At 34.5% G+C, this 23,720-nt stretch overlaps 1 protein-coding gene across 4 annotated transcripts in view; it reads right to left on the reverse strand.

Annotated features, from left to right (window-relative positions):
- pnr (pannier) overlaps positions 1-7,230 on the reverse strand; it is a 36,905-nt gene extending 29,675 nt beyond the window's left edge. For 3 of the 4 annotated variants that reach the window (XM_036377580.2, XM_036377578.2, XM_070111718.1), the window contains exons 1-2: positions 7,084-7,230; positions 5,313-5,543 (exon numbers count right to left, since the gene is read on the reverse strand). The gene's annotated coding sequence lies outside the window, so the exon portion shown is untranslated. The remainder of the gene's footprint in view (positions 1-5,312; positions 5,544-7,083) is intronic. The other variant, XM_036377579.2, reaches the window with a different exon arrangement.
- Positions 7,231-23,720: the final 16,490 nt, after the last annotated feature.

The raw sequence follows: 23,720 nt of genomic DNA on the forward strand, positions 1-23,720 counted from the left end.
GTAACTGTGAAAACGGTCAAATATTAATGCGAATTATGAACTCACCACTTGCAGCGAGTGAATGCTATTTGCAAGTGTAGCTGTGTGAGTGAGCGGAGGGAAAGTGACAGTCCGAGGCTCGCATTTTCGTGCATAAATGCATAAATGCTAAGGTGTATGTTCATAGATACATAATTAAATGCATATGTAAAGTAGAAGTTTTATATGCATACAATGTTTGAATTCTAAATTGAATTGAATACTGGATTACGCAGTGAATTTATTAAATTATGACGACTCACCGCTAGACGCAACAATCATAAATTTTCCAACTGCACGCGTTCTTAGTATGCCGGCTGTCATTTTGTGCCGGTTTGAAACTTGATTCTTGTATTTCTTAGATGTTTTTTTTTTTAGTTTTGTTTATACTTACTAACCCACACATATATATGCACATACATATACGAATGTATGTATGTTTCTAAGCAAATTGCGCGCAAACAAGTTTGTGGTCTAAGTCTTTAGTGCACCAGCTACATGTTTGAATATGCATATGTGTGTGTGCATGCAAAATATGTTGGTATGCGTTTTCATGCTTTAAAGAAAAGCTTACTTTGCCACCAGCTGGCCTTTTGTAACAAACAAAGCGTGCATGAGAGTGGTTAAACACATACTACCTAGACACTAGAATCTGTAAGCATGTACATATGTATGTACAATACCATATGTATGTATGTTAGCATGTTGATTTTATGAATAATGTTTTTACTTGTAAAACGCAAAATTTATGAGCGAAAAGTGAAAATTATTATTTATTGTCCAGCATGCTCACGCATTTACACATTGTCTTGTTCTTACCTTCGCACGAATATGTAGATTACCATTAAGTTCACTTATATTTATACGCACTGACTTTGATTAAATTGATTATACAACGCATGAAACGCAGGAAAAACAGGCGAGAATTATTAAAATTCATGAGCTGAAAGCATTGAAAGCATTCTTGCATTGTTCGCTCCACATGATGCAATAAAGAAGATGTAAAAAGGTAAAAATTACGCAAATATAAATAAAATATGCATTAAGTAACATCTGGCCACTGTTGGTATTGCACGCGCTGGCAATTTCGCAGTTCGCATGCGCGCTAACAGATTTAGCTTGTCAATGCAAAACATATGCAAATGAGTTGTTATTATCGTTTTTCTGTTTGCCACTTTTTTTCCGTTTCCTCAAATTTTTTTCTATATTTCTTTTATTTATAGCTTTAATATGCAATAAAAATGACACTGCACTAATAAAACCGATTACACAGTGATCTGTCGTGTTTACGCTTAATTATTTTATCTGTAGCTGATTAGACGCATAGCCGCACTAGAAATGCTGGGGTGTTTAACGAAACTATATATGTGATTTGTTATGGTTTTTAAGCAAAATGTTAAAGGTTTTTGTATTTTCAATATTTCACAGAGATAAAACCATTTAATATGCTTTGATTTATCCATTAGAGGAAAATGTAGTATATACATAAATTTATATGTATATCATAATGACAGCTCTTTTGGTACTAGTGTGTACCACATAACTGTATAAAAACTACAAATGACAGTTATAAATTGTATACAACTTTAGAAATATTATTATTTGAGATATCAATTAATGGCTATTACCAGATTGTTAGTCATGGTTATGGACCGATTATGTATGTTGAAGAGGTTACATGGGTTTCGTCGAGCAAAAAACGCCCAACTTTTAATAAATTTTTCATATAAAAAATGAAACACTTTATTCAAACTTTTTATTATTCCTTTAAAATACATATTTGATAAAGATTTTGTGAAACTTTCAAAGTAAAATATTCAAAACTCGGTTATTACGACGACATTTCCGGCAGTCCCTTCGATAAAAGGTTGCTTCCGCTTTGACAGCAGAACTTCTGACAGGATCATCAAAAGTGAAAAGAAAAAAATACATGTTTGAACTAAGACCATTAACTAGGTATTGGATGGAGAAAAATCAAATGAAATGAAAATTGTCTTTTTGGCAAATGTTTTCACAAAAATATGTAAATTTTAGTGAAAAGTTGTAATTGAACAAAAAAAATAAAAATCCTGAGCGGCAAGATCTTGTAAATTATAGCTCAAAGACTTGTGTAAAATTTCATTAAGATCGGTTGAGTAGTTCGCAAGAAATCTTCACAACCGACTTTGAAAACACAGTTTCGAGAAAAACGTGTTTAAAGCTTTAAGTGACTTTATAGCTGAACTCGAGCGCGCAACTTTTCAAAGCTGTATCTCCAAAACTATTACCGGTATCTACTTGAGAATTTAGGAATTTACGTGACCACAATCTGGTTTAGCGATATACATATATATATTATATACAAGAAAGCGTTCTGTGTACTTTCTTGCAACACTAATGTGATAAATAGAGTGATTTGTGTTGGTTAAGTTAATTTGGATACAAATATCTCAAATATTAAGCAAAATGTAACAGCATACAAAATTTTTTAATTCCACACATCGAATCATAAATAACAAATATTCAAATCCTAAAAACCGGATTAAAAAATTTAAAAAAAATTTCATTCTCAAAAATCGGATTGAAAAAAAATTTTAATCTCTAGTATATATGGTAATTAAGAATTATTAGATACATATATTATATGTATGTTCTAGTAGAGAAATATAAGTATAAATAAGTAGTCCCAATTCATAAAAAATTATTGTATACTACTACTACTTTACTGAATACATATGGTATATATATATGGATGGTTACGCTGTGTCGGAGATTGTAATCTCAGTAGACATCGTATATACATTCCTTATACAAGGTGCAATTCAAAAGTTTCAGGACTTTTATTTAAAAACAAATATTATTATTTTTTTTTTTTTTATTGGTCGCCTTTAAAATAGTCTCCTTCCGCCTGAATACAACGTTTTGCACGTTCAAGGAGGTTATCGAATGACTTTTTTAGGTCATTTGTCGGTATAGCGTTGAGGATGACATCAACGTCAGCATAGCGGTTTCCTTTCTGGCCAAATGTAGTTTTCCGAACAAATAAAAATCGCAGGGTGCCATATCAGGCGAATAGGGTGAACGGTTTATGATATGAATGCGATTTTTGGTCAAAAAATCTGTCTGATTCTGAGGTCTTTTTCGTGTTGTTTTAAAGTGTGCGGGACAAATCGAGCACAAACCTTTCTGAGGTCCAAATTTTCTGTCAAAATACGATAAATCGACGCTGCGGATATTGATAATTCCGATTCCATATATTTAAGCGATGATTTCGGCTCTTTTTTAATGGATTCACGCACAATTTCCGTGTTTTTTTCGTTCACAGCATCTTTTGGCCGGCCCGAACGTTCGTCATCTTCCAAGTCCTAACGTCCCTCTTGAAAACGTTTAAACCACTCGTGAATACGGCTACGGGATAGACAATCATCGCCATAAACTTGTTTCATCATTTGATGAGTTTTGGTAAAAGTTTTACCAAGTTTAAAACAAAACTTAATGTTGGCTCTTTGGTCGATGCTCATTTTCCGACCGACACTACAAAGGTAATGTCACATGTAGCGCGATATCTTAGCTGTTATACAAGTCAGCTGTTATATAAATTTTATACGACAACACTGAAGAATACACAATTGAGGGATAACAATTTCAGACAGATGGCGCCACTAGAAGCCGCGTTGTTTAAAAAGTCCTGGAACTTTTGAATTGTACCTTGTACACTTTACTAAGTTTTTTAAATGTTTGAAAAAAAAAATTTCGCATACATTAAGATACACAGCTGATGAATATATATATGAGCGGAGCCACCACTTATGATCGAGCGAGGAGTGGCTTGATAGGAAAACTTCTTGCTTTGCTTTTTTATTAGTCTTATATAGGTATGAACAATATTTTTATATGTGCATATTCATAATTGCGGCTCATCACCCACGATATTAGAACGAGGGCGCCTACCAAACGGCACGACTTTATGCTTTTTCCGAACCATGATAAACGGAAGTTCGTAAAGATTCAAGACCTTTTTGTATCAATTGAATGTTAATTCTATAAGATAATGTGGACATAACTTCTATAATTGCGAAAATATTTCTGTGCCACCACAACAACAATAACAGAATATTGCTTAGTTTTCTTAGCAATAAATATTAATAATATTTTAAATGTGTTCAAGTAAAACTAAAATTATTTGCTTTACAAGTTTTGAACAATACGGAACAAAATCCGGGATCATTATTATGAACTTCAGAATGTAAATATTGACTTAATATGCAGTATTTTACCCAAAACATTAATGTGTCATCTTTTCGATTATAAAAAGTGTTATTTGGATAAGGGCTTGTAAATAGTTTCGAAAATTATTTTTCCACGCTTGATTTATAGTTTAATATACAAAAATATATATTAAAATATTGAAAATTAATGCTATGTATGCAAGCATGCGCGAAATTTTTCGTACCATTACGTAACCGTTGGAAAGACCGTCGGTAAAACGCCTTTAGTTGAAAAAAGCTTCTAAATATTATAATATTTATTGGAAAAGTGTGTTAGAAACCTAGAAAGCCTCCACCCAATTTTTATATTGAGTAACAGACTTATTTTTATCAGTGCTACCTCAAAAAAAATTGAATATGTTTTAGAGTTCTCGACGCAGATACTATAGCACTATAATATATTGCAATCAATACCAAATCTTGTATAGAAAACGTTTTTATTTGACAAGATATTTTCCTAAAATTTGGTTTTCAAGGTTCTCTACTTTTTTAAAGAAAAATATATAGAAAATTCAAATTTAGTGGTGCATGTTTATTATCATTCAAAAAACATTCTTTGGCATTTAATTTTTAAAGATTATCTCTTTCAATTGTTGGCCGCGGCTACCTGCAACCGTTGAATCTAATTTTCGATAGCTCGTTCGAGCCAGCTTGACACGACTTACAGCTGATCTGTCAAAAAAAGGCTATTCAAAAAATTAGTACCTCTACTTTAATCATCCGTTATAAGCCAAGACCGAACTCAGAACAAATGCTACAGATTGCACCACTATAGCAAATAGCTGTCATTCAAACCAAACCGATCAAAATCAAAATAAAGTTATTCATAAAAGCTTTTTTCTGTTGATTGTATAAGTTGAGTTGTTATAAGAAATGTAATTGTGAAGAGTATCATAGCTTCGGTGCAGCCGAAGTTAAAGTTTTTATTGTTTTGTTCTGTTTAAGGTTAGAGCAAAATATTTTTTTCATATAATTGTTTTTAAATATTTTTGTAAAAACGCTGAAATAATATGGTTTTAGTTTTGATTATTGTTATATGCAACTTACCGACACTGATTCGCGTCATATATTATATTATATTTTAAATAAATGCTTCACATGTAGAAAAGCTTGTTTCATACACCGTTCACTGCGCACTTTCAGTTTAGTATCAACAAACCTCTGTTTGCTTATAACTTTGCACACATTTATTTTTTAATATACACCATTATTCAGATTCGCATTGATTAATGTTTTGTAACATAACTCAAATATTCCTTTATTTGACTGAGTCAGTCCCTTAAAGAGAATATTCATATATAAACATAAAATTAATTCTCGCATGAGAGCAATAGTACGTTATAATGAGCGAGAATAGAGGAAAAAGCATTTGTGTATTCCAATTCATACTTTATTTGCGAGCAGTGCTCCAGGCCAAAGCATTTAATTTAAAAATATTCAATTTTATTGCAGCACAAGTATATATGTATGTGTATATATGTACATGTGACTGATTATCAACTAACGTCAATAGGCTAACAGACAGAGTTCACTAACATTGTTCACCAGCAAATGCAATTAATCAATTTCACAAGAACAGAAGAGCAACAATCGAAACAGCAGCAACAGCAACAGCAGCAACAATCAATAAATTTAAAAAGTAACTAAACAAAATACTGTGAATTGTAGTGTTGAACAACAACAATTGCAATGTGAATTGTGAAGAAGATAGGCACGAGCTACTAGATGTTCACACACATACATACAAATGTGTGTAGGAGTATTAATATTGGTTGCTACGTTTTGTGCGTAATTGCAAAGGAATTGTTGTTGGCTCAGATTACGATGGCGGCTCACTGCTGTGACCGCGTCAGTCAGCTAATGTTGTAACGTTGAGTTTGACGTTGATGATGATTAATTACACACAGACGCTGGCAATGTGGAGAACTTACACACACATGTTGTTATGAATATACATACATATGTGCGTATGCATATGTGGTGATATATTATACGCTGCTGGAAAATCATTTAAGATAAGACAGTTGCGTTGTGATTTTTTTCAGTGATATTTAATACAATGTACTGCGGCTGATAAGTTTACAAATTGAGTGCTTGGGCGCATTTTAGCGATAGTGTGGCTTGACGTTGCGAGCGGCACAGTTGTAATCAACACTGGTTTTAGAAAAAGTGATAGTACATAAATGCATGCATTTGTATGTAGCTGCATACTATATTATTAGGGCTGAAATTAATTACTTATCATCCAAAATACATACATATATACATACGTATGTATGTATGTATATTATAAGTTTCGCAAGCTATTGTTTATAATGTCAATCCTTTCAAAAAGCTGAGCTGCAATGCTATATAAAAATATGATTTGACTTAGTTGTTAAAACTAAATTAGTTTTGATTTTTTTATTATATCTAATGTTTATACATTTTTTCATATTATTTTGAACTTTTGTAAAATTAATTGAATTTTTATAATTCTCCAGCTTTGAAGTGTTATTCTTTACCAGCAGGTTTACTTTTATTCGCCTGTAATTGTTTTATTTTACACTATTAATATCTATTTAGAAAGTGTTTTTTTGCATTAATTTTAAAGAATAGTTGAATATTAATTTATGCGTATTATATACCGCATCTATATGTTTACACACAAAATTAATTTAATTTATTTTAATTAACACCGCGCTAGCATAAATTTATTATTAATAAATAATACACACGAAATTGCATTTTAAAATTTTTATAATTAATATCTATAATAAAATATAGAATATTATGCGTTTGCATTTAATATATCGATGTATGTACATGTCTGACATACCGTGTAACGTTAAATCTGTTTAAAACAGACAAGTCAATAAAATTAGTTTTATTGTATTACACATTCACATATACACTTTTGAATTCGCGTCGGCTAATTGTTTATTTACTCAAGCGCGCGGCTCCTCCGCATTCTGTTATCGACAAACTCGAACTCGGACTGTTTTCGCTGCTACCGGTGGCTTGCTGTTGGTTGGCGCAATAGTTGGCCGTTGGCATTAAGCAAAAAAAAAACATATACAAATACATAAAAGCACGCATACAAACTCATACTAACATTCACTCATACATACAGACACATAAACATGAATTGAGTGTAACGTGCTGCAAACATTTGAAAATATGTATAACACACGTGTATACACAACGATTCTGCGAAACTACCATAAAAGTAATAACGAAAGCAAAAATATTAAAAACCCAACCCACTTGCGATCTGGGGAACAAGTTTTCAGCGAAAATTTAACGCAACCACACATACAGTTCGTTTGCGAGTTAATACTGCTGTTTTCGCTAGCCAAGATGGAGATTGTTGAGAGAACCACTGATATACATACATATGAACTGCTTACTATAAAGAGTTGTTGTCCAATATACATACATATACATATACATATATATGTATATACTTACATATAACAACAACTATTTCATACAACCTGAGTCGCACGCTCTTTTTAGAATACTGAAAGCTTTGCGGCCCTTCTGGTTGGTCCATTATCATATCCGATAACCGTTTGCATTAGTATTGGTGGCAAACTTGTTGGCGTTCATGGAGTTTACATTAAATTCAAAAGAGAAAACGAAAATCATGAATAAAAACACAAACATACATATGTATAGGCGGCTAGCTGAAGTGGGCGTTTCTTACATTTCCAGTGTTGTGGTTGGTTCGCCTTTCATTGTGTATGTGCGTTTGTTGTTTATTATACTCTTCGATTATTTTAATGCACCATATTCAACACAACCTACGTTTATATATACATATATGAACTTTTGAGAATGAAATGTATGTGTGTGTGCACGTTTACCAGTGAGCCGGCACTCAGAGAGTGTTAGTTTATATGTACATGGGTTTGTGTATAATGAGATTCACTCTTTGCATTTGCTTTGTAAGCAATTGAGTAAATTCATAGGGCAAAGGCGTAAAATGTGGTTATAAGAATACTAAAATATTTAGTATTATTCGATGCTTAGCATCAGTCTATATTACGACACATAGGTATAAGTGATATAGTTGTTGTCTTTTATATTTCGGGATTAGAGAAGAAAAACAAATGTTAAACATCGAAAATCGCTTTATTGATTTCCAAAATATTCTCTATTAAGATCTATACACTTTTGCATGCGTTTGAACCAGTTGCCGTAGCACTTTTGCCACTCTGATTGAGGTATCTCCAAAACATGCGTTCCGCACGTATCAACCGCCTCTTCAGGCGTTCAAAAAAATATTGACCTCTTAGTTTATGTTTTATGCATGGGAGTGAAAAGAAGCCATTCGGTGCCAAGTCAGGACTATACGGTGGATAACTCAACAAATAGATGTTTTGAGTGCTTAAAAATTTAGTTGTTTCAGTCGATGTGTGAAAGCTTGCATTGTCGTGGTGAAGGGGGATCCGTTTGCGGCAGTTGGTTTTCCTGATTTCTTGAAAGATAACTGGCAAACAAATGGTTGTGTACCACTCTCTGTTCTAGTGGTACGGTTGCCACATGTCCATTTTTTCCAAAAACCAGGCAACCATTTGCTTGAAAGCGCTTCGTGCGCGAACAACTTTTGTTGGATTCAGCTCGTCTGGAAACAACCATACAGTCGACTACTTTGTACTTTTGGGCTCATACACGTAAGTCCACGATTCAACACCTGTCACGATGACATAGGCATGTTTCGAAGCGTCGCTAACATATTCTTTTAACATTACTCTCGACCAATCGACACGACCCTCTGTTTTAGCGATTGACAAATTTTGTGAGATCCAACGTGAACAAAATTTTTTTACAGTCAAATGTTCATGCAATATATACATTCATTATTGCTGCTACCTCTGATATCTTTAGTTGTCTCAATCTCAAGACAGGTCACATGACAATCTTGCTATAACAGTTTGCGCAAGTTAAGGAACGCATTACTTATCACATTATATCACCAAAATATCGTAAACAAACAAGCAACAGAAAACCTTATATTTCAGTAAACAAAATATAACAAAACAACCTTATCTCTAAATGATCAGAATGTATCGAAACCGCATTATCTTAGAATAAACGAAGTGTATCTAAACCAACAATATGTTACAACTAGTATTTAGTAAACACACTAGTTAGTATAAATAGCATTAAGATATATGTAACAAATTAATCTTAAGAATAGCAATAAAGAGTACACATTTCGGTGATGCTCCAAAATATATTTTTAATGACTCATATCGTGTAAACGATATTTACTCGCACTGCATCAATAGTTTTCGGAACTACAACTGATTTTTGACGATCTTCACGAAATTCGTTTTGGATTGATCTACGACCAACCATGAGTTCACCATACCATCGATAAACACTGATCCTTGTGGGAGCTTCGTCGCCAAAAATTGAATTAAGTTCATCGATGCACTGTTGCTGAGTTAATCCACGTCGAAAGTTGTAAAAAATAATCGCGCTAAAATGTTCGCGATTGAATTACATTTTTTGGCCGAGATGAATATTTTAAGTTACTGTAAACAACACAAATGACGCTCGTATGTCAAAACGTTCTGAGTATGTATAACAACAAAAATGTCAAACGTCAAGATAAAGTTTCGAGTTGGCAGATTGTAGCACTAGGGTTGCCAAATCCCGAAATGTAAAAGGCAGTCTACGTATACAATGTTGCAACCGATTTCACAATTTTTGCCATTTTGGGGTTTTAAAATGTTTTCTCGCCATACTATGACAACAAATCTCGACTACAAGCAAACATTATTGAGCTTTAGAACAATAATTATGTCATTCAAAACTTGAAGATTCTAGAGGAACCATATAACCCAGAACTTTCAGCAGAAGTGTTAACTTTTCGGTAACACTGGAATCGTAGTCTGCATTTTGACCGAAATCCATCAACTGACTATGAAAATTTAAAAATATGTAATATTATATAGAATAGTTAAGTATGTTTACCGGAAATTTAGTAAACAAGAAAAAACCTTAACTTAGACTGTAACGAAACTATGAATATTGCCCATCACAAATAACCCACAAAGATTTCGATAGGTCAGTTTGTATGACAGCTATGTGCTATAGTGGTCCGAAATCGTCTGTTATGACAAATGCGCAGCTTCTAGGAGAGAAATTGGCGTGTGTAACTGTTTTCAGATCAATATCTCAAAACCCTTAGGCGCTAGTTTGGGTATATACAGGCACACGGACATGGCTAAATGTACTCAGCTCGTCACGTTGATCATTTACATATGTTTATATATTATATGCTCTTCGACGTTTCCTTCTGGATGTTGCAAACATCGTGGCAAATTTAATATACGCTGTTTAGTTTATAATAATAATGTTGTCAGCACCAAAATACTACTATAAATTTTTAATTTATTTTCTCGTACATTTACTTTATTTATTTTGAATTTATCAGTGTTTAGAGTAATGTTTTTGACTTTTAATTACCTGAGCAGTATATCTTTGAAATAAATTTAATTAAAAGCATTTCGGTTTCTCCTAATAACACACAAAAAGATGGAACAAAACGAGCGTATCATAAATAAATTAAATGCGTAATACGCGTAGATACATTTGGGCTATGCCATACCAGAACCACCTTTTGAACACGACATGCAATAAAATTTATATAGCTCTGCCCGAATGTGGCAGCCATCGCCAAATTCATTACAAAAGCCCTTAAAAGGCTGCAACAAAGTCCATAAAAACAGAAAATAAAATGCTCGTTGTAAAACTCTTTAAAACCCTGAGGTTGGCCAATCAGCGTTCGTTATTGTTAACTCCACCTTTTAAACGCCACAGAAATCAATATAACAATGAAAAATGCCATGCAACATGAAACGAGTTTTGTGGCAACATGTCGCGAGCAACTTGCACCAAAAAACAACCACTAGTAACAGCTTTTCGCTTTTGGTTAGCAAGAAACACATTGCTCACTGCATGCTGCTGGAATGCACATACAAGTATGTATGTATGTATAGACATCATGATGGACAGACAGATGCCATGCGATTGCATGGTCGATAAATAAAAGTTAATACGTATGTAAGTAAGGGTATATATATACAGATATATGTATATACAATAATATATATAAGTAGTTTTATTTACATATTTGGTAAGTATACTCTTTCGTGGCATTGGCTTATGTGATTGCTATTATAAGGCCGTTGATTGGCATCGGGTGGCACAAATTGCCACAATCGACATGGCATTCGTGTTCAGTTTTTTTTACTGTTTAAGTCATTTACTGAAAAAGTACTATAATTGAAGCATTTTAAAAAATAAATGATATAATTAATGTAAGAATGATATAATGGAAGTAAAGATAGAAACTGCCCGCCATGTGAGTTCAAAATTATAGATTATTTCTAACGGCGATCGCCTTACAATATGCAATGTTTTCCTTCCGCATTCGAGAACTCAATCAGCCGACAACTTAAAACATGCCGGACTGTTCATTTGTGGGAAAACCACAATATGCACAAATAATTCTTATACTCTTGCAACATGGTTGTTGGTATCACCTAAAACTAATCGAGATAGATATCGAGTTATGTATATATAAATGATCATCATGATAAGACGAGTTAAAATCCGGGTGACTGTATATACGTCCGTCCGTCTGACCGTGCAAGCGCTAACTGGAGTAAAAATTTAGATATCTTGATGAAACTTGGTACACATATTCTTTGGCTTTATAGGAGCTGGTGTGAAAATTGTACAAGGGGAATGGCACCGACCACCTTCCTATATCTCAGGAACTACTAGATTTCAACCAAATTTGGTGTGTGGCATTACCAAAACATTCCTATCAGACATTCGAAAAATGGGCGAAATCGGATGACAACCACGCCTAATGCCTATATAACAAACTTTTCGATTCCTTCTGATGCTTTCACTTTACATCAACATCAATAAAGTTATCAGAATAAAAGCAAGTCAACACTTCCCTTAGCCCCCATATACCAAACATAAGTATTTTCAAAACTCCAGCCCACTTTATACCGGATCTATCGCCCAGTAACAGTGTATTCTCTTTACTTAATTGTATAAAATCACGGCGATACGTTGCTTAGTGTGATACAAAGTTTTGCCAAAACCTGATGCTGTTCCTCCGCCTTTGTTCCCTGCCCGTTGCCAGAGTTACACCCGAACTTAGCATTTGCTTACTTGTTCGAAAATATTTTCATAAATTATAAATTAGTTCAATTTGTGCAGCTCTCTGTTAAACCATTTATATTCAATTTAATATTCACTTTGAAAATTTTAATTTCATCTGCTTTGAGGAAACAAATTAAGATGTTGATATCTGGTTTATATACCGGCAAAACTTTGCCAATTCATGTTCTATAACTCATAAATTGGCAAGCGCCAACATAACACATGAATTCTTAATTCGCTCAAAATTGAGGAAATATCTAACAGCCATGGTGTTAGACATGTTCTTAAGTACCCTCCGTTATTTGAAAATACGTGCATAATACTATTGAAGTTGCATATTCGAAATAAAAAAATACTCAAAATTCGATTTTTTTAGTTAGTTTCTTCTCTACTCTGTGTAATTGATCTACACCATAATCGGTGGCATCTTGTGATACATATTTTGTTTCAAAACATAAAGAAATCTTTCGTAACAATGTTGCCAAATTAATATTAAATACTGCTTAAATTCGAACTGTTATAAGAAGACTTGAATTTAGTCATTAATGTGATTTGGCTGTTGATAAATTATTTGTTTGCATGACTTAATTCCGACGGCAGCCGATTGCGGCAAACGAATGTTCATAAATTTAAACAACCACAATCTGAGGTTTAAAAGCGAATATCCATCAAAAAATACAAAAAAAAACAAGCATTTGCACGAAGTCTCACACATCACAGCGCGGAAACTTAACGATGTACATATGTATGTATGTATGTTAAGGTGGTTCAACCGTTAATATCTTGTAAATGGTTTGGTTTACGAAAAAATCGTTATACAACTTTTTTGAAGAGCATTCAGTTATCTGCAAAATTTCTAACTGATAATAAGAACACAAATAGAAACTGTAAGGCGCAGCACCTTCTCGTTACAATTAAGTGCTCATATTTGTAGAGACTTTCTTAAAGCTGCCTATCAACCACCTTTTCAGAGTACCAAGCGAAAAAAAACATGAACTTTTTTTACCCACCCTAATGTTTGTAAATATACACACTTACATACTTTTGTGCGCATATATGAAATGGCACAGCGATTGAAATGCTGGACGAAAAACGTAAAAAAAATATGTAACCAAAAATGGCATAATCAAAGCTGCTGCTGCAGTTCATTAGCCATATCGCCAGTATAAATTTACCATAACAACAGCCAACAAAATCGTGCAACAGTGCAACGCCAGTTCAACTCCAGCAGCAAGCATATTTGCAATTGGCAGCATAAACTGTAGAAAAGCTGCACAAATACAATGCAGCGCCATTAACACGGCATTAACATACACACGCGTTAGTGTCCATGCAGCTTGGAGTATCGACATACATACATATGCATACATAAAGATATGTACACATGCCGCAAACTGCGTTGAGTAAGTAATTTGCGCTAGCCATCTCCCAATCATTGCTTCTAATTAATAGCTTTTACATTCTTAAGGTAAATAATGTGAGCATGTATGTATTGCTTTGAGTGTCCATTGGCAAATGTCGAATGATAAATGACATTATCGCCATTTTGTATGGCAGTTAAGGTTCACAAAATGACCATAAAATTGGTTGGAAATTGCAATGCAAATAGTTGGAAAGAAAGGACTCATGGGGCTTTATATATGTATGTATGTAAGTAAATAATATGTGTGTATTTGTTATATTGATTAACGTAGCTACATACTATCAAGTTAGGAGCACACCAAATACGAAAATCGATGGTTAATACCTTTGAAAATAACATATCAAAATTTAAATCCATAACTCAAATGGTTTTTGAGTTACAGCCTTCTAAGCTGTAGACGTTTGGTTCAATCAGCTCCATTAGTTCACCCTTAAAGACGTTTTTCTCAAGGCAACATTTTTTAAATTTGCTTGCGTGATTACGCGGCGACAAATGCTTCGCTCACTATCAAATTCGCCATTTTTTATATATGTATTGATCTGATAAAATATCAAAAAAAAAATTTCTACCATGGGTTCTACGAGTTTTGTTTAGTTTAAATTTACGGAGAAGTGATTCCGACCTGAAGAAGTGAGAATTAAAAATGCGACCTTAAACTGAGTTAGAAGTTCAGGCATTAACTGTGTCTCAACAAAGCTGTTTGCGTAGATGATGAGAACGCTATTAACGACGACAACATACGTGTATTTAGACCAGAGAACTTAGAAGAATTCATTTACATTCTCTGCTAAGACCACTTTTTCTTAGCGGATGCGGACTCTTCAGCTCTACAAGTACTCGTAGTTGGTTATGGCTTGAGTGAAATCTTCTCTGCGGTAGACAGTTGGGATTGCGAAACTAATCGCATGCTGTCATGAATTTGTTCTATTTTGCCAGAAGAAGAAGACTCTACTCTTGTGCGTGTAGATCATTTGAAAAACTGTATGCATATAAAGTGGTAAGGTAAAGTAAGATTAAAAATGATTTTTGAATTCAGAGACAGAGCTTTGCTGACATCAACAAAAAAGTAATTTTTTATGGTAACAATGTTGAATTTTATGAGCAAACAAGAAGAAAACTTAACATTTTATTTCAGTATATAATTATATATCGATGAAATTAGGATTAACGGTATAGACAATATGATTGCTAAGCCTTAAATAAGTTGCTGCGTAAGATGTCTTCAGCAGTTTATAATATTACTATAAAGAATTTAGTGGAATATTGTGGTACTATCGATAGGTAGCAGGTGTAGAAGGGGATGAAACTATGAAATGCACCAAGAATTCAGCAACACTGCGAACGCGTTTGATTAAAAATATATATGGTATATGTGCATATGTATATAAAAATATGCATATATAAATATGTAAAACGTATGTATATGACTTTATGTTGAGTGCCATTTCTTGCCAACGGAACGCAGCACTTTTTCCCATCGTCCCATTAGCATGGACAAGGCGTGAGGCGCCGTCTAAATTACCGTCATCATCACCATCGCCAGATTATTGGTCTGATGTGTTGTCGTTGCTGTGGCAATTACCAACAACCATATCTTCAGCAACTCTTCCATTTCATGCTTCTTATCCTTGTTATTAATGCTACTCCACACACACAATACCTCTTACTCCTTCCTGCCTTGTCGCTTTTTGCTACCACCTTGTGAGGGGCGCCACAAATCTTACCTTTCAGCTGCATCAGCTTTCCTAAGTATTCCAGAGAAGCACATACATACATGTATATACATACATATGCATACATTCCTCAAGCAACACTGATAGTGCGTCAGATGGCACGTCTACGGCTGCTGCCATCCATTTTGTTGGTCGACTCAATTGAAAACGTGGTTGCCGCCTAAAGCGAATCAGAGAATAAAGCGAAGAACAACAATAAATAAAATAGAAAAAATTAAAATTTCTACGATAAGCGCCGTTGAAAAAGCAACAACTTTCCATAGCCATGCAGTTCAGATGTGACACCGTTGCGCTTGAACTCTTTCACCGATCTGCTTCTTTTTCAATGATGATGGCATCTTTTCTTTTATTTACGCCGAAGATAAGCGCCGCATCTTCAATCTTCTCGAATGCCTCTGCTATAGAAGGCTCATATACACGGTTGCATAGTTGTTTGGTGGCTCATGACTTTACTTATGCAAGAGCATACAAAGCGACAACAACAAAAGCGAAAGAATACAAAATATCGCTTGCGCCAGCAAATCCCCGAAACTGAGACCGAAGCAACAGACTGATAATGGAAATTGGTGGAGACACAGAAATAACATCGTGCCGTCCATTGATAACAAGGCATCTCTTGGCTAGGGAATACCCAATACTGCACACATGCACATTTACATCAATACGTGTTTATGCACATACACACATACATATGAGTGGGCATACGAACGTTTTTACCTGGCGTAGCAGATGATTTCGTTTAATTCTTGGAATTTTAGTGATTTTTCCTAGAATTTCGTTGCAATTTCTCGGAATTAAAAGGGCAGATAATTTACGCGGTTGACAGTAAGTGAACGTTGGAACTGAAGTTGTCGTTGACTGTGACGCTGACGCTAATGCAAACGCAGTTGACTGTCGTTGATGGTGATAATGAAGTTGATGATAATTATTATATGATTAACAACTGTGTTGTTGGTGTTAATTATTAGTTGATGTGTAGGAAGGTTGGCACGTATGTATGTATGTACATATATGCGCTAGTAATGGTAGTATTACATTGTTGAATTGAAGTAACAAGTGAATTATAGCGTCGAGTAATTTTAAAAATTTTTGAAAAATTTAATAATGTGAATATTTTAAAAATTTAAGCCCACTTTTTTATGCAAGGCGTAAAGATATTTAAATAAGTAAAATTAACAAGAAACAAGAAACAAGAAAAAACTTAAACTTCATTTGCACCGAAAATATAATGACCTTCACAAATATAAAAGATTCCCTAAAAGTAAAAGATCGCTATTTTCAATTTCTTGTGTAGAAAGCATGTCTTCATTCAAACCTTATTCTATGTATACTTGCAACATTTCCTAAACTGCAACAACTCTCTAAGCTTGCTCTCTAATATTCTAGAATTGGCTGAGCAGATAACAGAGGTCTTGCTCATTAGCTCCAGGAAAATTGAAGAAAAACTATCGCTCACCATAGGAGAATGTCAGATAACTTCACAGCCACAGCTAAAGTATCTTGGCGTTATATTGGACTCAAGGCTAAAATTTAAAGAGCACTTGGAAAACACGACGAGTAAAGCAAATAAAATCTATAATTCTTTATCTAGAATGATGGCAAATAGAGGCTGTGTGCGTTCCAGCCGACGATTTCTAATAGCTAAGGCAATGAGATCCGTTATACTGTATGCGGCTCTAATATGGATCCAGGCGCTAGACACAAAATCATATGCTAAACCAATAATCACAGTGCATAGGCTTTCTGCAATACGCGTGATAAGTGCTTTCTGAACCGTATCAAGCGACGCTGCGGAAGTATTAGCCAGTATGGTGCCCATTGACATCCAGGGAAATGAATTCGCGCGCTTATACCAGCTATCGGAACCCTCTACAGCAACAAAAAGAGAGGAAAGAATCAAGAGCATTACGCTGTGACAGCAACGGTGGCAAACCTCATCCAAAGGACGGTGGACTCACAGACTGATACCAGACATCAGACCGGGGATAGATAGACAGTATGGGGACCTGGGTTTCCACATGACCCAAATGCTAAATGGACATGGGTGCTTTAGAAGCTACCTTTACAAATTTTGTCATGACTACAGTCCGTACTGTCCGACGTGTACAGAGTGTATTGAAGACTCTGAACATGTTTTTTACCATTGCCCTCGGTTCTCAAGTATAAGAGAAAATCTGAAAACCACACTTGGCGGTAGTTTCTCGGTGGAAAATTTGACAGCACTTATGTGTGAGTCCTCTATTAAATGGAAAGCAGTCAGCGAAGCGTCAGCTTTGATAATGGCAAGATTGAGACACTTACAACAGATTAGGAGTCAGTTAGTCCGTACCGTAGAGGAGACTTAAATGTCTTCTTCTCTCCCATAAAGTAATACTTTGTCCAGTGGTTCCGTGGGAGAGATTTGGGTTGGGAGTAGGTTAGGTTTAGAGGATTAAAGTTCCGCACTTTCGATGCTTCCCCCTACTATAAAAAAAGGGGGGTATTTAGCTAGTTCATACAGTTGCGACATCATTGCATATTGATCACCTTTTTGTTTTCATTTCAGCTGACTAGGAGGGTTGAAATCATGGGTATGCTCATGTATCAGTTTTTTGAGACCCCCCACTTCATCAGCTGGAAATTTTTAAAGTTTTCACCTTTTTTTTTAAATTTTTTCTGTACTCTTGTAACATTAATAAATAACTGGGTAATAATATTGATTGCCTTTTTTTTACAACACTTCAAAACTTACCTAAAATTCATGTCTCTAGACTAGAGTTAAGGAGGTACAACTCAACAATGAATTCGAGTAGTTTTGAATACTAGAAATGTGGCGACCATTTTATAAGACACATACTTGTACGTGCGCAATGGAGAGTCCGCTTATATGTGGCAAGTTCATGTTTTACTTAAAAAAGTCAGCTTGTTTATGTTCATATGTATATATTGAATCATAATAGTTTACATGCCACTTATTGTAATTGCTGTTTACAAAAGGCCAGTTGTCATAAAAAGTTTCAACTTTATCACAAATTATGACAAGTTGCTTTGAGTGAGTTAACACGCCACGCCATGCCAACAAACGTGCGAATTAAGACTGCCACGAGTACCATGGCAGGCGTCTACACATTCAACAGCAATTCCTAATCAGTTCAATTGACGCACTTCATACTCACGCTCATTGCTTACTGTGCACCGCAACGGGTGGCGCTACACTGCGATGGATGAATTAAATTGTCGTCACAACGACTTTTAACTTAATTGCATTTGAGTCTCGATGCGCGCGCGCTAAACGAAAGACGCTTGTCAAAAGTAGCTGTGTTCGTTGCGCTTTAGCTTCCCTCGACGAGCACTTTACCACAACAGCAATTAATTGCCGTGGAGGAGTGCGACCGATTAAATGCTTTGCCCGATGCCTCCACACTTAACCGCAGTATTAATTTTAATGTACATATATGCAAACATACATACATACATATGTATGCATATATAGTACATAGTAATATACATACACACATATGTATGTGCATATATGTAAATAGTGAAGAACTAAAGTGCATTATAACTATTAAAAAGCGGTGTAAAGAGAATGAACTGTCAGCGTTGTTGCATTTCATTAAATTTTTAAGTGACCACCACGAAGCTCCATAATACATATACACAAGCACACATGTATATTACTTGACCTATGCGTTGCGTTCGTTCTTTTACTTTTGTTGTGAGTTTACTTTCTTTACCTTTTCCGTAGTCAGCGACACTGTCGTCTACACTGTTACTGGCTCCTTTACCTGATCCGAGTACAACGACGACGCGCACTTAAAAGCTGAGTCCCAATTCGCCGCTGACACACTGACGCAACGACCTCAACCGCGCACTTAGGCGCCACTTAAGCAACTTAAGAGATTAAACAACAAAGTCTGTAGCTGTTTGGACATGTTTCGTTGGCAGTGATTCCATCAAGAATTTGCTTACAGACAAACGACAAGAAAATGCGCTTTAAATCCTTCACTCAGCTTAGATAAAACTTTAAGCGTTCAGCTCACCGAATCAATCAGATATGCATGGTTGCATCGAAATGCGTACACACGAACGGTAGCAGACTATATCAGTATAAACAATGATCATCTACTATTAACAGAAATAGTTTTCAATTTATATGCGCTTGCAAGTGAGAATAAGTACTTCACCGATTCTAATGGAATCACTAAACAAAAATTCGAAACAACGAATGGGTAAAAGTAAATAAAGTTGTTTTCTACGACGCGTACGCCCTTTTATCGAATTCAACTCGCGAGCTTTTTTGCTGCTTTCACACGTAAAGCTTTTGCCTAGCGAGCAGTGAAATGCTGAATCGAAGACAGCTATGCTTTCAGCTTTATGCAGTTATACGCCAATAACTCAATTTTATATCAGTTATATTAGCAACAGTTAGAGCAATTGAATGATTTAACCACATAATCGTACTCTCGTATCTCACTCAATTGGATAAATGTGTGCTTAATCTTCCTTGCAAATTTTTCATAGAAGAAAACCGCACACAAACGAGTGTTGCTATAAAAATGTGTAAATATAAGTCAAATATATATAGAATTATATATATATACATATATAGGTATATATATTCGGGTGGAGCAAAAAAAAAATCTGAGTGTACAATTTTTAGATTATAAAAGCAGAACATTTTTGGAAAAAAAAAATTTTTTTAACATCACTTTTAAAGTAAATTTTCGACTTAAAATTTTTATTTAGTAAAAAATTTTTGATAACTTTTCTAGACGCTGTGGAGAGTTCTCTCTCTGGCCAATTAAAAGTTATCAACTTAAACAAATTTTTTGGGGTCATTATAGGAGTTTTAAAAAAAGTCTTGAACGACAACATATATATAACAACATGTTTTCCTTTAGCGTTAAAATATTTGAAATTTGAGTCAAAAGCCGTCAAATGCGGTAGTTATTATATAAATGTGTATAGTTTAAACCAAATAAACTTTTTTTTGGTCCAAAAAAAAATTTAACTCGAAATTTACTTTAAAATTGAGTGCCCCAAGATTTTAAAGTAAATTTTTTTTATATCCAAAAATTTTCTTTTTTTATAATCCACAAATTTTACTCTCAGTCTAAGCAAAAAACAAAAAAAAAACAAAATTTTCGCTCCACGTTAATATATATATACATTTTTTTTTGTTTTTATTTTTTTTTATTTTGTTTAAAAATGACTTATTTAAGTGTGCTTTATACAATGCATGCAACTCATAGTCCACATTCCATTCCACAGTGTCAGCAATCCGTACGCGTTCACGTATATTAACACGCTAAGTGGAGCGTCTTGACAGACCGCTACGAAAACAGACCCCAAGCGGTCGTTAAAACGATCGTAAAACAAGTTTGCCTAATTGATCGTGCGTACGCCACCGCATCATGGCGTTAAGAATACTTTTTGCATCTTTGTTTTGCAATCGTCCTGCAATTGACACCCTACACATACATGCATACCTTAGCTTAAGCGGAGCGCTTGTTTCCGCACCTTTACCGCTCTACCACACGAGTACAGTGGTCATTGTGCCAATAATTGCGGCATCAAAGTCGGCAAAATGTCAACGGCAATGTTGGTGGTGTGCGTCGTTGATTTTGTCATTGGCGTTGGTGGCGTTATGATGCGCACATACACATGCGTAAGCGAAATGACGGTGCAAATGAGCGCTGCTACGGTGTGATGAGCAAACGTATGCGTCGCACCATATGTCGAAGAGTGGTGGAGTGGTATGATTTGTTTCTGCGACTAGCCGTCCGCTTGCCGTTATATCGCTTTTACGCCGCGCCAGGCTTTTAAGCGTCTACACCGAATCGCTATTTAGGATTTCTGTTTTTTATTACGCGCAGCTCGTCCATGTGTTTCTCTTCACTAACGCGCCTTATATTGTTGTTGCAATTGCTCTTTGTTTCGACCTTCTTGAGTGTTTTTTTGTTTTTTGTTTTACTTTTTTCAGGTATATGGATGCACCTCTGTTGACCCTTTTTGTTGTGGTCATTAAAATTAATTTGGTTCAATTTGGTTACTGCCAAATTGTTGACAATGAAATACGAGTATGAATCCCATAGAGGACTCAAGGTTGGTATTTATTGACGGCCAAGCGCCGCATACTACGCCTGAGAATTAATAAATTATGTCATTAACGATAATTTGGCTTATAACTCATTTATTTTTATATGGCAACTTAGGTGTCTACAAAATATTTTACTGCCAAGTGAATTCGCACATCACAAAGAAAGGACTCTTGTCATTTTAAGGGAATAAGGCGGTGTAAGAGGTAAGAAAGAAGTAGAGGCAGCAAACATTCGAATAACATTGATAAATGCTTCTAGTACAAGTAATCTTATAAATGTAAAATTGTAAAATATATGCATAAAATAAATATGATAATATTCAAATTGTTCTCAATTATTTAGCATCTTATAATAGCTATTCAATTTAGTTCGCACAAGTGCATTACAACCACATACAGTGTTGAAAAAGATAATAGAAACTCACAGGAACAAAATTATTATTTACTTGTTTTTGCGTTTTTAACATACATACACATATGAGTAGAGTTCATTATTAAGAACAAAAAGATTTTAACAAACTTTCTATTTACCAAAAAAAAATTAAAATAAATTTTTTGCGCTTGGTATTTTAATAGCAACAAAACGCTTAAAACTATGAAACACTGGATTTTTTCAGATTGTCTAACAAATAAATTTATTGGGTCGTTCACTAAGTAATTTCATTTCATGACAACAGCTGATCTTATTCAATTTTTTCGCAGCCAACTTCACACTTAGCCGATCTTGAAGCCGATGTGGATAAAATAAAGTTGTTGGTCGATGCAAATCTGCGATTAACAACTGAATATATTGCTAATTTCATAACTTGTTTTACACAATAAAAAACTCGTATTTAAATTGCACTAAAAAAAACAAAATTACTTAGTGAACGACCCAATAATTAGTATATAGTGGTACAGGCTTTATTTTTTCGGGGGGTCACTGGCATGTTACTCGGATTTTACCTTCTCAACATTTCTCCTTATTTTTATTTAGCTTAAAGCTACCAATTTTTTAATACTCCATAAAAGTGCTCTATCAGATTTAGGTCAGGAGGCTGAGGAGGCCACTCAATTACATTTTTTGGTCCTGAAATATTTTGATAAGTTTTGTGGCATGTTCTTGCTCGACATTGTGGCATCACCAATTCCAGTATATTGACGTCATTTGGAGCACACATTTTTTCTTTATTCTGAATATCGGACCAATTACTCAAGCGTTAGCCATCCCCATAGCATGATATTGCCTCCAGCATACATGGCATATTTTTATACCCTGAACAAGGTGTATTAAGTTTGCCACGAGGTGTCTAACACCCAGAAGGAAACGTAGGATATCCTATAAAATATAGATATGTACATACATAGAAATGATCAGCATGATGAGCTGAGTTGATTTAGCCATGTCCGTCTGTCTGCATATATACAAACTAGTCCCTCAGTTTTTAAGCTATCGATCTGAAATTTTGCACCTGTTCTTTGCTCACTAAGAAGCTACTCAAGTTAACGAAATTAGGCAGGAGTTATTGTCTAAGGCAACAATGTAATCTCCGAAAAAATTGTTTTGATCAGTTCACTAGATCATATAGCTACAATACAAATTGAGCGGTCAAAATAAAATTCTTGTAAGCTTTAACTATTTGTGAAGGCTATTATAGCTTGGGTGCAACCGAAGTTAACGTTTTTTCTTGTTTCAATTTACCGTTATAATTATTTTTTATTTATTTCTAAATAATTTTTTCTAACATATTCTCAAATATAATGACTATACTTCCGTCTAGTAGCCTTTCCATATGCAAAAAGCAGTTTATAGCGGTTTTTATTACAAAATCGTAACAAAAACATATTGAATTTAGCTGTTTAGTTTTAACTTTTGCATAATGGTAATAATTACTAAACGTTATCTTAACTAGGTGTTAGTTGTTATTCCCTGTGCGTATATATATATTATATATTACGTTATTATATTATGTAAAAAATTCAATTTTTTATACATAGGTATTTCTACTTCATTTTCATATTTCATTTTTTGACATAATTCGGTTTTTTTAATGGATGGA

Source organism: Bactrocera oleae, chromosome 2, assembly GCF_042242935.1.
Source record: "Bactrocera oleae isolate idBacOlea1 chromosome 2, idBacOlea1, whole genome shotgun sequence".
Classification (NCBI taxonomy): domain Eukaryota; kingdom Metazoa; phylum Arthropoda; class Insecta; order Diptera; family Tephritidae; genus Bactrocera; species Bactrocera oleae.